Consider the following 13,369-nt stretch of genomic DNA (forward strand, 5'->3'; position numbering starts at 1 on the left):
AGTTGCCTACCCCTCCTCATCCCACCTAAAGCAGTAAAGTCAATCTACTTAATAAAGGGAGGGGAGAAAAAGAGGAGGGGGAAATCAGGGAGCTAGTGAGGGGCTCTGGAGGGTGTGGAATATCAGATAACAGAGCAGGGAAGAAAAAGAGATATGAGATTAATTGTTGAAGTTATGAATTTGGTCACCTTTAATGTCCTTGGAGAGTCACTAGTAAAGATGGAATTTTTATTTCATGATTTACTTATTTCTTTTGCCTAACAAGCGGTTTGTCTTTAACCGTGACGTGGCTCACTGGACAGTGTGCACCACTGCTTCATCAGGGTTATACAAGTGACAGAAATAGGACAGTCATTGAGCTCTAGAATTGTTCAGAGATGGGGTGGGAGGAAGGAAAATGACGTACCTTCCCTGGCCCTCACCCACCCAATGACTGGAATGCGTGTTTGGGCTGGTTTCTGCGTCCTTGAACACGCAAATCTTAGTTTCTCCATTCCCCTATATTCGGTGACAATTAAATTGGTCGTACTGGGTGAGTTGGGTTTTGTAAGAAGAAGGAATTTTACTGAAGAATTCCCCTGCCTCGCGCTACCAACTTGGTTACAGTTTCTTCAACACTGCAGCTATTCCTGCCTTTGTGGCCTCAAGGGCTAAAGTGGGACAAGGCTGGTATTTTTGGTGATGAGAAAATATTTGGTTTTAAGGGAGGCTGGGTGACTGCTAAACTGGGACAGAGGTCACAGTAGGGTTCACCGTAACGATTCTTGGGGCAACTGGGGGCTGGCTTCGGGTCAGGCATCAGGTGCCCCCGAGTCGGGAAAGCTGCAGCGGCTTGGGACTGGCTGGTACGCTGGCGGTGCCCACTGTCTGCTCCCCAGAGGGGGGCACCCGGGAGCCGGCGCCTGAGGAACAGGGCCCACGCGGGAAGGTCGAGCTCGCCGGTGAGGTCACGGTTGCCATGGCTCTGGGCAGTGACGCGCGTCGGCACGTGACGAGCGGTTGCCATGGCGCCGGGCCCCGGCGGCGCGGGCGCCCCGCCTCCCGGAGTGACGTCCGCCAGCCTCCCCCCCGCTCCTTTCCCGCCCCCCCGCCCTCTCCCCCCCGCCGGCTCCCCGCGGGGCCCCGGAGGTTTCACTGCACAACAAGATGGCGGCGGCGGCGGCGGCGGCGAGCGGAGCTGGCGGGGCTGCCGGGGCCGGAGCGGGGGGAGCCGGGCCGGCGGGCCGCCTGCTGCCTCCGCCCGCCGCGGGGCCCCCGGCCGCCCCCGCTGCTGGGCCCCCGGCGGCTGGCCCGCCGCGTCCCCCAGCCCCGGCCTCCCGCGGGCCAGTGCCTGCCCGCATCGGCTACTACGAGATCGACCGCACCATCGGCAAGGGCAACTTCGCCGTGGTCAAGCGGGCCACGCACCTCGTCACCAAGGCCAAGGTAGTGGCGCGGTGGCACCGGGCGGCCGCGGGGCTGCGCAGCCCGGGACCGTCCGTCCGAGTGTGGCGGGGGCAGGAGAGACCCGCGACCCGAGGCGGAGGGTCGGCGCGGCGAGCGGGGCTCGGGGTATGGGAGAGCGTTGGGGACCCGGGAGACGGGTAGGGGCTGTCGGGGGAGTGAGGAGAGGGCGAGCGGGAGGAAGGGACACCGGGGGACCGGAGCGAGGGAAACTCCACGGCGGAGGGGCGCAGGGGGGCTGCTGACCGCCGGGACCTGGGGAACTGAGGCGCCGGGGATGGGGAGGGGGTGCCCGGGGCTGTGCGGAGGGTAGTAGAAGAGATGGTTGGAAAGAGGAGGTTTGGAACTCGCATGGAGCCAGGAGTCTTCTTGTAAGCTAAGAAGACTCTGGAACGAGCGATTAGGAAATCCTGAGGGAATGAGGGCAGGGGCATAGGGAATGTGGACCAGGAGGATGGGGGAAGACAAGGGTAAACTGGTAGCGCGGGGGTGGGGGGAGTTATGAGGGGAACAAGGACGGCTGGGGCACGTACCTGCGGTGTGTGGTGGGTACGGGGTACTTCGAGATATAGGGACCTGGTGCCTTATGACAGATACCAATCAGCATTTGGTCGTCTAAGACTGATAGATGGTGGGAATGGGGGCCCGAGGACAGACAAGATTATTGGAGGAGGCGGTGAAGAAAATGGGGAAATGAGGGAGGAAAATTATTTTGCTTTTCTGCAGGAAGGGGCTCAGGGAACAGAGGCCCTGGGGGGCCCCAGGTTTATGGTGGCACTGTGTAATTAGGGGTTAAACAATTTGGGAGAGCTGGATTGCTGGTTATTTTTGGTTGCTGGAGGGTCTGAAATTGTGGGCTTTATAGAACCCAGAGTGGGCTCTCCGTGGTGAGGGGAAAGCCTGGTAACTGAAGAGGTGTATGAGGAACCCAGACACCAGAGGATTATACACATGCGTTGGGCCCTTGGGTTCCCAAGGGATTTGTGGAGCTGTAGAAGTGAAATTGGCCAAGGTCAATTAGGAAGCCATATATGTATACATATCAAATTCACTTTTTGAGGAAATATGGGTAGCACTTCCCAGGAGCCTTCTTCATGGGGAGTATTGGAATCTAAGACATCAGGAGGAATGGTTTGGTTTTGATAGGACCCACAAAGCCCATTTGTACTCCAAATTTCTTTCTTTGCACAATCTCTCACTTGAATGAATACTTTAAGTGTAGTCACTCATTGTGTTTAAAACTGCAGTTTGCGTTTCTTTCAACCTAATGAAGAACCCTTATAGCTGCTGCTGGTGCTTCCTACCAAAGCCACATCAGTTCTCCTCACCTCCTCAGCCTAGCCTCTGGTTATCATCACCTCTCTTGTTTTTGCTTCTATGGCAGTCGCTTGTTTTCAGAAGCCAGGGACTTATCTAGGCCTCTCTCCTGCCCACTTACAACCTGAAGTTCCCTTTTCCCTCCTTTCTGTCAAAGACAACAAGGGGCCCTTCTTACCAGTGTGGCAGGGTAAGTGGCTGTGGAAAATTGATTGGTCAGTTTCACTTCCTCTGGGGGGCCCCCTTCAGCCTTTCTGTCAGTTTCCACAGTGGGCCTCAAGTCTGCAGGTCTGAGCTGAATGAGATACCAAAGTCCAGGGTTCCCTGATGTTACCCTGGGACCCTGGGGCTGAGTCGACTGAGCCAAGACTCTGGGGAATCTCCACCCTTCCCCTTGAGTGTTTCTAATTGTTTACTGTTAGCCTAGCCAAAGTTATGTTTACAAACAACTGTAGTTGTTCAAGCTTTATTCCTTGTTTTGGTATTTCCTTTTTTACCCCCCTCTCTTCTAAGTAATCACATTGCGCTCCTGTGATTATTTTGCTCTGATCTCTGGGGGATGGACTCCTTGAACTTAATTGGTTGCCTTTATGGTATCTATGATTTAAAGAATTTTGTTATCTTCTAGCCTTGGATACGCCAAAATATTGATAAAAAATCTGTGACAGACAGGGTTGAATGTTTCTGTAAATGTAATTGCAAACAGTTGATTCTTGGCTTTATATATAAAAGAGACATTTCTATCTTCAGTAGTCAGCAAAGCCAGTGGCTAATTATGGCTGGTCTGTCTGCTTTCTAATTTTCCAGTATGTGTGTTTTTAGTTTTTCTCTAAGGCCGTGGTATCCTTTAGGACTGCAGCATTTTAAACATAGCTTGTTTATAAACGGGTGTCACTATTTACGTTGCTTTTTATCTTTGATCATTTGTGGTGTGCAGTTATGTAATTTCTATGTATGGAAATATTCAAAGTCCTGAATGAGACTGAAATGGCTTGGACAATGAGTTGCATGTGTGACGGGACCACACCAGCACTCATTTGTGTTTCTGTAGCAGTGTGCAATTTCCTAGTTACAGTTACAAGTGCCCTATCTTTTGCTGCTTAAATTACTCTGATGACATGAGTGAAGCTTAATTCACAAGGAGTTGTCTTGTGCTCTGGGTGAACTATGAGCATATTTTGGCCTGCTCCATGCTTATCTGAATCCACTTTGGAAGGGATTCTTGAATGCTGACAGCTTGATGTGCCTAACAGCTGTTGACATACAGTAGGATGGCCTATTAAGGCCATGGTTTGGTTATATAATGGCGAGGAAGGTGCCCAGGTACTAGCAGTTGAAGAAGCTGCTGTTTCGGTACTCAGGTAGAGAGATTTTTCTCCCCATGCACTGCAGCATTTATCTTACTTCTGCAGTCAGGTCACTAGGAACCAGAAAGCTTATTTTTTTTCCTTCTCTTTCCAGAATGTATCTTTTTTTGTTTCATCTTTTAGGGTATGTGATTTTTTTCTTCTTTTCTCCCTGTAGACCACTGAATGGTCTGGGTCGTTCTTATAATCGTGTATAACAATCCGACTCAAGTAACTCAGATGATATTTGTGTTAGCTGAAGTAGATTAGGTGCTTTCTGAACATCAGAGAAATATTTATGATCGCCTTTTCTTAACACACACTACCCATCCCAAGGACTAAGAGGCTAAAGTAAACTTCATTTATGGACTAACCCACTGCGCTCCGTCCAACAATAAGTGGAGAAGCTGGCCATTTCCCAAATTCTTTTAACTCTCAAACCTCTTAGTGTAGGACCCTGGGATGAATAAAATCAGTGGAGGAAAGGAAATATTTTCCTATTTGGTTGTTGGTGACTTGTGCAGCACGGCGTTCATGAGCTCAGGCTTAATGTTGGCAGCACTGCAGTGCTCAGAGCGCACTGCAGAGCAGTTAACAGGAGAGAATGTTCATCTGTGACATACTTTGGTTAGCAGCTCACCCTGCTGTCTTTGTCCCACCTTCTTTGATTTCCTGTTTTTGGAGGAGCCTTAGTCTGAGATTCTTTGGCTCTGTTCTTTTGGTAGGACAATATAAAGTATTAAAGAGATTTAAAAAAAAAGATTTTCTACTCTCAATTGCTTATAGTCTGTTGCCTGTGCCTAATTATACTTTCTTTGGTTAGATGGATGTATTTGGGGTACGAAGAGTAAACATATTTTGTATGCATTTTTTTAAGTATGTGTGACTATAAAAGCCGTTGATCAAATACTTTTAAAGTTTATTTCAACAAATATATATCACTTGCCTGTGATATATTGGTTTGTGGTAAGAGTGTGAGCTTTGGATAAGGCTGCCTGGGTTTGGATTCTCTGCTGCTTAATAGCTGGGTGATCTTGGGTAAGTTATTTAACCACTCTGTACTTGGATTTCCTCATCTGTAAAATGAGATGACAATAGTACTTACCTCACGAGACTGGGTGTTATGAAGATTAAATAAGATAACGTATGTGAAGCTCTTACAACAGTGCCTGGCACATGGTAGGCGTATAGTAAATATTATCATCATCATTATCATTATCAGATGCTGTAGTACCAAAGATGAGTTAGACATAGTCTCCCTTTCCTGCTTTTCCCCCCTTTGGAACAGTTCATGAATGCATATGCCGTTTGTTTTGTGCAGGTAGATGTCATCTACCTGCCGTGATGATATGCTGTCAGGATAAACAAAATACTTTGCTGTTGTTTCAGGTGCCACTTTGAGAGATTTGGGTTTAACTCTTGTGGACTGTGGGCTGATTTCATGAAATTGGCATTTTAAAACATAATTTTTCATTAGTTAAACTTTTTAAAAACAGTTATGAGACTTGCCTAATGAAAACTGTGACTAACACTGGCTTTTATTTGGGCTGCCTTGAATATTCAGTGTGTTTGTGTAACTACTCATTGTCATATTGGTAATGGAACAGAGTTTGTTTGAATTCAGTCTTTTCTTCAGAGCGTCGCTTAAATTTGGTGGAGAATATGAAGAAATATTCCTACAAGCTTAAGAACACATTTGCACTTGGGCGTGGAGTGTGCTACTCTAGAAGGCCAAGGTCAGGATTCTTAACTTTAGATATTACACAGAGAAAACATTTTGCCCCATGACACTGTTCCAAATATTGACCAGCCAGGACCTATCTGTGTGCTGTGTGGTTTTGTGCAAAGTCATTTCCAGGAGGAGAACAACTCAAAGTGGGCTAATAGTATTATTTTCGCTTGTAAGGAAGAGTTTAATGAATCAGATGAGATGATACTTTCTGCTCATTAGAAGGCTGAAAACAAGATTCTTTGGTAAATAGAGAATTATGTCAAAAAGAAATTGAAAGCAAGATTTACATGAGTTACGTTTGAGGAGGATAGTTCCATCCCTAGATAATCTAGAAATGACTATTGAAGGATGACTAACTTCACTTTGATATAGTTGTGATGGCGTTACTAACTGTTGAAACTTTGTGAAGAGCTAAGATTGATTTGGATTAGTCTCTCCACAGTCAGAATACCAGTATTCCACTTTCAACATCAAAGCTGTTTATTTTAACATTCTGACTTTGGTGCCAGCTCCCTAGAAAGTCATAGATCTGGCTCAAGCCAGAGGTGCCCAGACTAGTTATTTCTGTGCCAGAAGTGCTGTTTTCATTTTCCAAGCATCAAGCTGGCTAATGTTTTCTAGTTCACAGCATAAAAGAGAACAAAATGGATGCTTTGAGAAGAATAAGAAAGGCTCTCTACTCATCAGAGCCACTATAATTCTAATAAACACCTAAACCTCTCTGCACAGAGATGGAGCCTTTCCCTTATCCATTCATTCATTCAACAAATATTTACTGAATCCAAATTTTGTGTCAGGTTCTATCCTGAGCTCTTGAGTACTCCAATAAACAAGAGACAAAAAGCTCCTGCGTTCTTGGAGCTTACTTTCTAATGGGAGAAGACAGACAAGAAACATGTAAACAAATAAATAGCTTCATATAGTGATGGATACTATGAAGAAAATAAATGGGCTAGAGAGTGTTTGGGGAATGGTGCTGCTTCAGGTAGAGTGGTCAGGGAAGGCCTTTCCAGGATGGTGATATTTGAGCTGACACCTGAATGATGAGAAAGAGCCAGCATGGGAAGATTTGGAAGATGGAATATTTAATGCAGAAGGGATGGCAAGTGCAAAGGTCCTGGGGTAGAAATGAGCTTGGTTTGCCCAAGGATTAAATCCAAGGTCGTAGTGCCTGGAGCTTAGTGAACAATGGGGAGGGTGGTAAGGGATGAGGTCAGAAAGTTAGACAGGGGCCAGATCATATAAATCTTATAGGCCATTTTATGGAATTGAGTATGAAATGAGGAATTAAGTATTGACATCAGAGGATATCTAAGCAAAGCACTGACATCATCTGATTTATGTTATTAAAAACTCATGCTGGTTACTTTATTGTTAAGGGTAAAAAAGCTTTTTCTGATGAATTTCTTCAGCTAGAGGAGGTGTTCAATTTTAACAACTTATATTCTTTCATGCTATAAGAGGATGGCAAACATGATGAGCCAACAAATATTTGTTGATTTTTTTGGGCACAAAAAAGATCTTAGAAATGTTCTCTTCCAACTCTTTCTTTTCCAGAGGCTAGAAGGATGGCCTTAATGGAATTTAGAATCTCAGGCTTTTCAGGGGCTATTAAAGTAGTGTAGACCAATTATCCATTAGATTCATGGCTCTTTTGGGTATCCCTCCCACTTGCCCAGAATCCTTTAGCTAGTTAGTAGGGGAGCTGGAATTAGCATCTAGGCACCTCTGCTCCTAGTTAACTCTACTCTGACTCCTCCATCACGGAAAACATTGCCCTCGCCCTCTGAGCACTTGATCTTTTATTAGAGAAGTGAGATATACCTACTAATTAAAGTCTAAGATGTTTATCCTTTCTTTTAAAACAAACTCCAAAAGGGAAATGTCATGATGAGAGGAAAATTTCCAAGTAAGAGGAAGAGTAAATATACCCACACTGTGTTTCACCTATCCTTTCTCATTATTACACTCCATCACCCCTGCCACTTACCAGCGGTCGCCCATGGATCCATCGCTTTGCCTTTAAATCTCCTACTCAAATATGCCTAGGTGCCCCCTTGACAAGACTGAGGTGTCAAAAAAGTCTTTCGAAATACTAAGGAAGTAAAAAGGGAAAGCAATAGACACATAAAAGGCAATGACCATAAACACAGTCTGCCTATTATATAGTTTTCTTTTGCCACTATATCTAGCTCACTCCCAGGGAATATGAGTAATTATACTTTTGCTCTGTTGGGCTGGTCTGGTCTGTCTTTGAAGGTGCCTTTCTTAGATGGACACCTCACTTAGCAGATCACTACTAGTTTCCAGGGGATGGCGCCATCTTATGATTCATTAAGAGAACTGGTCACCAAGGTACATACTTTGATGTCACAGTTGAGGGCCAAGAGAACCACTTATCTAGGGCTTCTCATGTGGGGTTCTCGTTTCTGGTCTAAAAGCTATGCCCAGGGACGGCCCCATGGCTTAGCGGTTAAGTGTTCTCGCTCCGCTGCTGGCGGCCCAGGTTTGGATCCCAGGCGCGCACCGACACACTGCTTCCTGGCCATGCTGAGGCCGCGTCCCACATACAGCAACTAGAAGGATGTGCAACTATGACATGCAACTATCTACTGGGGCTTTGGGGAGAAAAAGGAGGAGGATTGGCAATAGATGTTAGCTCAAAGCCGGTCTTCCTCGGCAAAAAGAGGAGGATTGGCATGGATGTTAGCTCAGGGCTGATCTTCCTCACACACACACAAAAAATAAATAAAAATAAATAAAAAAAAAAATAAAAGCTATGCCTGTTCCCCAGGTGAATGACCTCAGCCATCAGGTGAGTCTCTGCCCCCTTCTAGTAGTGAGTAGCTTGGTCCCGTCTGGTATAATGCATAATATAGGACAGTCATACTGTCCTGTGGATGACTGATAACATCCAGAGGATGAAAATTATATACATTGTTGTGGACTTTTGTCCTAATGTTATAAATAGTTGTTAAATAAATGGCCTATGCAATGTCTTTGAGAAGCCTCAACAGTTGAGGATGAATTAGCTTGAAAGGGCTTCTTTTGGATCTATTCAGAATAAAATTCCATCAACTAGTACAAAACTGTTGGATGTGCTCTGGCGAAGTTATGTTAGGAACATATTTCTGTTTAGAAGGTGTGGGATCCACTGTAGACAGGGAGTCTCTGGCCACTGGTAAGTATTTCATCTCAGAATTTAGCTTGTCAGAGAGGTAGGAACCAGTTTGCTAATGCTCAGCCTCGTTTCTCAGAAACTGAAGGGGAAGGAGAATCAAACCCATCGTCCTTTTAAGCTTGTCTGTGTATGCTGGGCTCACTCAGTTGGATACTTCTGGCCAGTTTTCTTAAACTGTATTCGGGTTTTGATTAGAAAGTTCTGAGAAATTATCAAATTTCTGCCTAGTTTTAGCTCCAGTGCGTGCTTACCACCGGTATGCTTTATTTCTCATTGCTTCCTCCAGAAGAATTGAATGTGAAAATTTAGGCTAGCTAACCACATTTCTTGAGACTGAATTTTTTGGAGAAGAAATTTTTCATTCATTTCATCCATCCAGTAAACTTTTGAAAAATTATTTATCATAAACTTGGAATGGATATTTGGCACAAAATTCAAACAGTACACATTTGTATATAGTATATAGTGTGTAATTCAAAAAGTGCACATTTGTATGTCTGCCTGCCACCCCAAAACCTCAGGCACACAATTTTTTAGTCTTGTTTTATAGATGTTTATTAAGGGCTTCCCTGGATCAGTCCAAATATTAGATGCTGTTTATTTTCTGGCAGTGCTCTGACATACTTGAAATTTCTAAAAATCATTTTACTTAAAAAAAAGAAAAGAAAATTCTAACTTGTAACGCTTGTTAGAGGCACAGTGTGATGGTTTGACGTAAGCTCCCTGAGGGCAGGGATTCTCATCTGTGTTTGCTGCTGTATTCCCAGTGCCTACTACAGGGCCTGTAAATACTCATTCAGTGACTGAATGAAAGGATGAAAAAAATGGGAGCTGAGTTGGTTTTTATTCTCTTAATACATCTTACAATTTTACTATTGAAATTTCCTATCTTGAGTTAAGATGTTAAAGAAAAGTAATTTTCTACCCTTTTCTCACAAATCTCTGGGTAAGGAGATTTCACAACCTTTCTGGGTAAGTAATTTATTTTTGGCATTTCTCAAACTTTCATTATTAGGAAGTTCAGTATATCTCAAGTAAATCCTGCCATTTAAATCCGAGTCCTTTACTTTAAATAGAGGGTTCTTTCGTATCCGGGCTCCCAGTAGGTTACTTCCTGGAGAAGGCCCCACAGGTATGGTCAGTATAGTCAGCCTGTGCCTCGTTTTCCCTCTTCTGCCTTGGAGTGTCTTTCCACTATTTGTTGAGTTACCTCTTGTTCTTTTCTTTATACTAAATGATCTGATTTAAAAACAAAAATAAAACAACTTTCCTGTCACTGGGCCTTAATTTCAAATGGGTTGCTTTTAATGATTCTTACCTTTAATGGACTAATTCAGCTAGTATTTGTTGTGTCATCTGTATGCAAAAAGTAGCCACTACTGGTACTAGAAGACAAGAAAATAAATTTTATTCTTGTCAGGGTAGAAGAAGGGTTAAGTGAAAGGATGAATGCTTACAGCTTGAACCTGATAGACGAGGAAGACGAGGTATTAAGCAGAAGTTCTCTTACTTCAACCCACTTGCTTATTACTGGCTCTCTTCTACCACCTTGCCCTGTTTGTTTCTGATTTTAAAAGTAATTTGTGCTTCTGGGAGAAATTTGGGAAAACTCAGAAAATTATAAAGAAGGAGTAGGAAAAAAGTCACCCATAATCCTGCCACCAGGAGGCAACAATTATTAATATTGGAAAATACATAATTGGGATCATATTGGTATACTATTTTATTTCTCCCCTCCATCATTATAAGTATTTTCCCATCATTAGAAACTATTTGTAAACATCAATTTTAATGGATGTATATTTTTCCATTATATGACTGCTATTATTTTTTGAACCTTTTTCATACTTGAAGGTTCTTCCCAGTTTTTCACTGTTAGAAGTTTGCTGTGATGACCATTTTTGTGCATGAATCTTTGATGCATTTCTGATTTTTTGCTCAGGATAGGTTGTTGGAAGTGAAATCATTAGGCCTTAGGGTACCCATGTTTTTAAGATACCTGATACATATATTGCCACATTGCTGTCCAGAAAGGTTGTGCCAGCACTGGCCTCCCCAGCAGTATATGAGAAGGCCTTCTTTCTTTGTCTTGCATGTTTCTGCCTTTCTTGGCTTGGGAGCAGAGGGCTTCTAAGTCTCAGCTGCACCTCTAAACCTAGGGTGATAGATACAGGACAGGTCAAAAGATGGTTAGGGCATCTTTTGCCTGATCTTTCTCTCCCTGAACTAAACCTAGACAAGGAGAGAAAAGATTAAGTGTGACTCCTTCCAATTGTTTTTTATGAGTCATCATTCTCTCCTGATCTTTCACAAGGAGACATAAACCTAAGTTGGAGAAATTGCTGAAGGAAAGAAGAAAGGTTAATGAGAAATAGACTCAGATTACCCGAACCTTTAATTTTTAAATAACTATTCTTTGAGCCAGCCCTAATGGCCTAGAGGTTAAAAAGTTCAGCCCACTCAGCTTTGGCAGCCGGAGTTGGGTTTCCAGGCATGGAACCACACCGCTTGTCTGTCAGTAGCCATGCTGTGGCGTTGGCCCACATAGAAGAACCAGAAGAGCTTACAACTATATACAACTATGTCCTAGGGCTTTGGGCGGGAAAAGGAGGAAGATTGGCAACAGATGTTAGCGTAGGGCAAATCTTCCCCTGAAAAAAAACCAAAAAACAAAAAACCATATTTTGGTAAACTTGAGTGAGAATTTCAGAGATTTAATGAAGGTTGTAAATTTCTCCTCCCTGTTTTTAATGGTGAGAAGATGGTGAAGAAGATTGTCAGGGAGTTAATTATGTGAGTAAACACGGTGATGCTGCAGCCCTATTAGGTTTAGATTTGCTTTATGCATGTACTGTGTGCATTATTTAAGAGATTGTCAGGGGTAATTGGGCCATATGGGATACTGTTCTTAGAATGTTTTGGGGTTACCACTGTTGTATTTTGGGCATCTGATGATATGTTCTATCTCCAATAGAAGGCCTCTTAAGTTTGGGTTATGATTGGCTTAGTTAATTGGGGGAAAAAAACAAATGAAGCAGGAAAATTAGAAATATGCATATATACTTTTAATATTTTAACTTAAAACATACATATACATTCATTCACTAATCTTTTAAAAAGAGTTTATTATGGAAAATTTCAAACATAAACCAAAGTAGAGAAAATAGTATAATGAACCCCTACTGACCTGTCACCAGCTTAAGCAGTTGTCACCTCATGGCCAACCTTTCATCTATACTCCTTTCTGCTTCTCTTTTCTCCCTACTTTGTTTTAAAGCTAATCCCAGAATCCTGTCATTTCATCAGTAAATGTTTTGGCATGTATCTTTAAGTAGACCAGGATTCTCCTTCAAAAAAAAAACGTAACCACAGTATCATTATCCTACTTAAAAACAATTAACAGTAAGTCCTTAATGTCATTAAATATCAAATCAGTGTTAAAATTTCCCTGATTGTCATATATATATATATATATATATATATATACATATTTATTTATTTATTTATTTTTTCTTTTTTCTAGCCATTTATTTGTTTGAATCAGGGTCTAAATAAAGTCCATACATGGGCTGGCCCCGTGGCTTAGCGGTTAAGTGTGCGTGCTCCGCTGCTGGCGGCCTGGGTTCGGATCCTGGGCGTGCGCTGACGCACCGCTTCTCCGGCCATACTGAGGCCGCGTCCCACAAACAGCAACTAGAAGGATGTGCAGCTATGATGTACAACTATCTACTGAGGCTTCGGTGGGGGGGGGGGGGGATGTCCATACATTATAATTGATTGATGTCTCTCAAACTTTTTTTTTTTAATTTGTTTGTTTTGTTCTATACGTTTCCCTTCCTTCTCTTTTTCTTTGCGATTTAAGAAACACATTTGCTAATCTTTTGATGGAGGGCCAGGGCGTTTCTTTGTATGTTAATGCCCTGATTGGCGTTTCTTCATCTAGTTTGCATTAAACATACCCATAGTTCATCATCAATGATTTCCAGTTTTGTTTTGCTTTTTAAAAGAAAAACAGGAATTTAAAGGCATTTGTGAAGCAATATGAGTACAGAATCCCTCGTGAGTTTATGATTTCCCACCCAATTTTTTACACCTGTCTCATCCACATCTAATTTGGCTTTACCAAGTCTTTTTAAGAATTCAACTTAGTTTTCATAGGAACATGTCTTTCTTTTCTCCTGGATTTCTCATCAGTTTACATATCTAATTAAATTACGCAACTATAATAACAAGAGCAACTGGTATAAATAGGTTTGGAAAAAACCAATTAATTCTTGGTAAGCCTGCAACTTAATGGGTGGGAACAGAAATATCTAGGAGTGGGCCGGCCCCGTGGCTTAGTGGTTAAGT

General features: G+C 43.0%; 1 protein-coding gene across 7 annotated transcripts in view; it reads left to right on the forward strand.

Annotated features, from left to right (window-relative positions):
- Positions 1–1,203: 1,203 nt before the first annotated feature.
- Positions 1,204–13,369, forward strand: part of SIK3 (SIK family kinase 3) — a 229,515-nt gene continuing 217,349 nt past the window's right edge. For 4 of the 7 annotated variants that reach the window (XM_058545150.1, XM_058545155.1, XM_058545151.1 and 1 more), the window contains exon 1: positions 1,205–1,425. The gene's annotated coding sequence lies outside the window, so the exon portion shown is untranslated. Of the gene's footprint in view, positions 1,426–13,369 lie in introns of all 7 variants that reach the window. The other 3 variants (XM_058545149.1, XM_058545152.1, XM_058545157.1) reach the window with 2 other exon arrangements.

The sequence above is a fragment of the Diceros bicornis genome, chromosome 7 (genome assembly GCF_020826845.1).
Source record: "Diceros bicornis minor isolate mBicDic1 chromosome 7, mDicBic1.mat.cur, whole genome shotgun sequence".
NCBI lineage: Eukaryota > Metazoa > Chordata > Mammalia > Perissodactyla > Rhinocerotidae > Diceros > Diceros bicornis.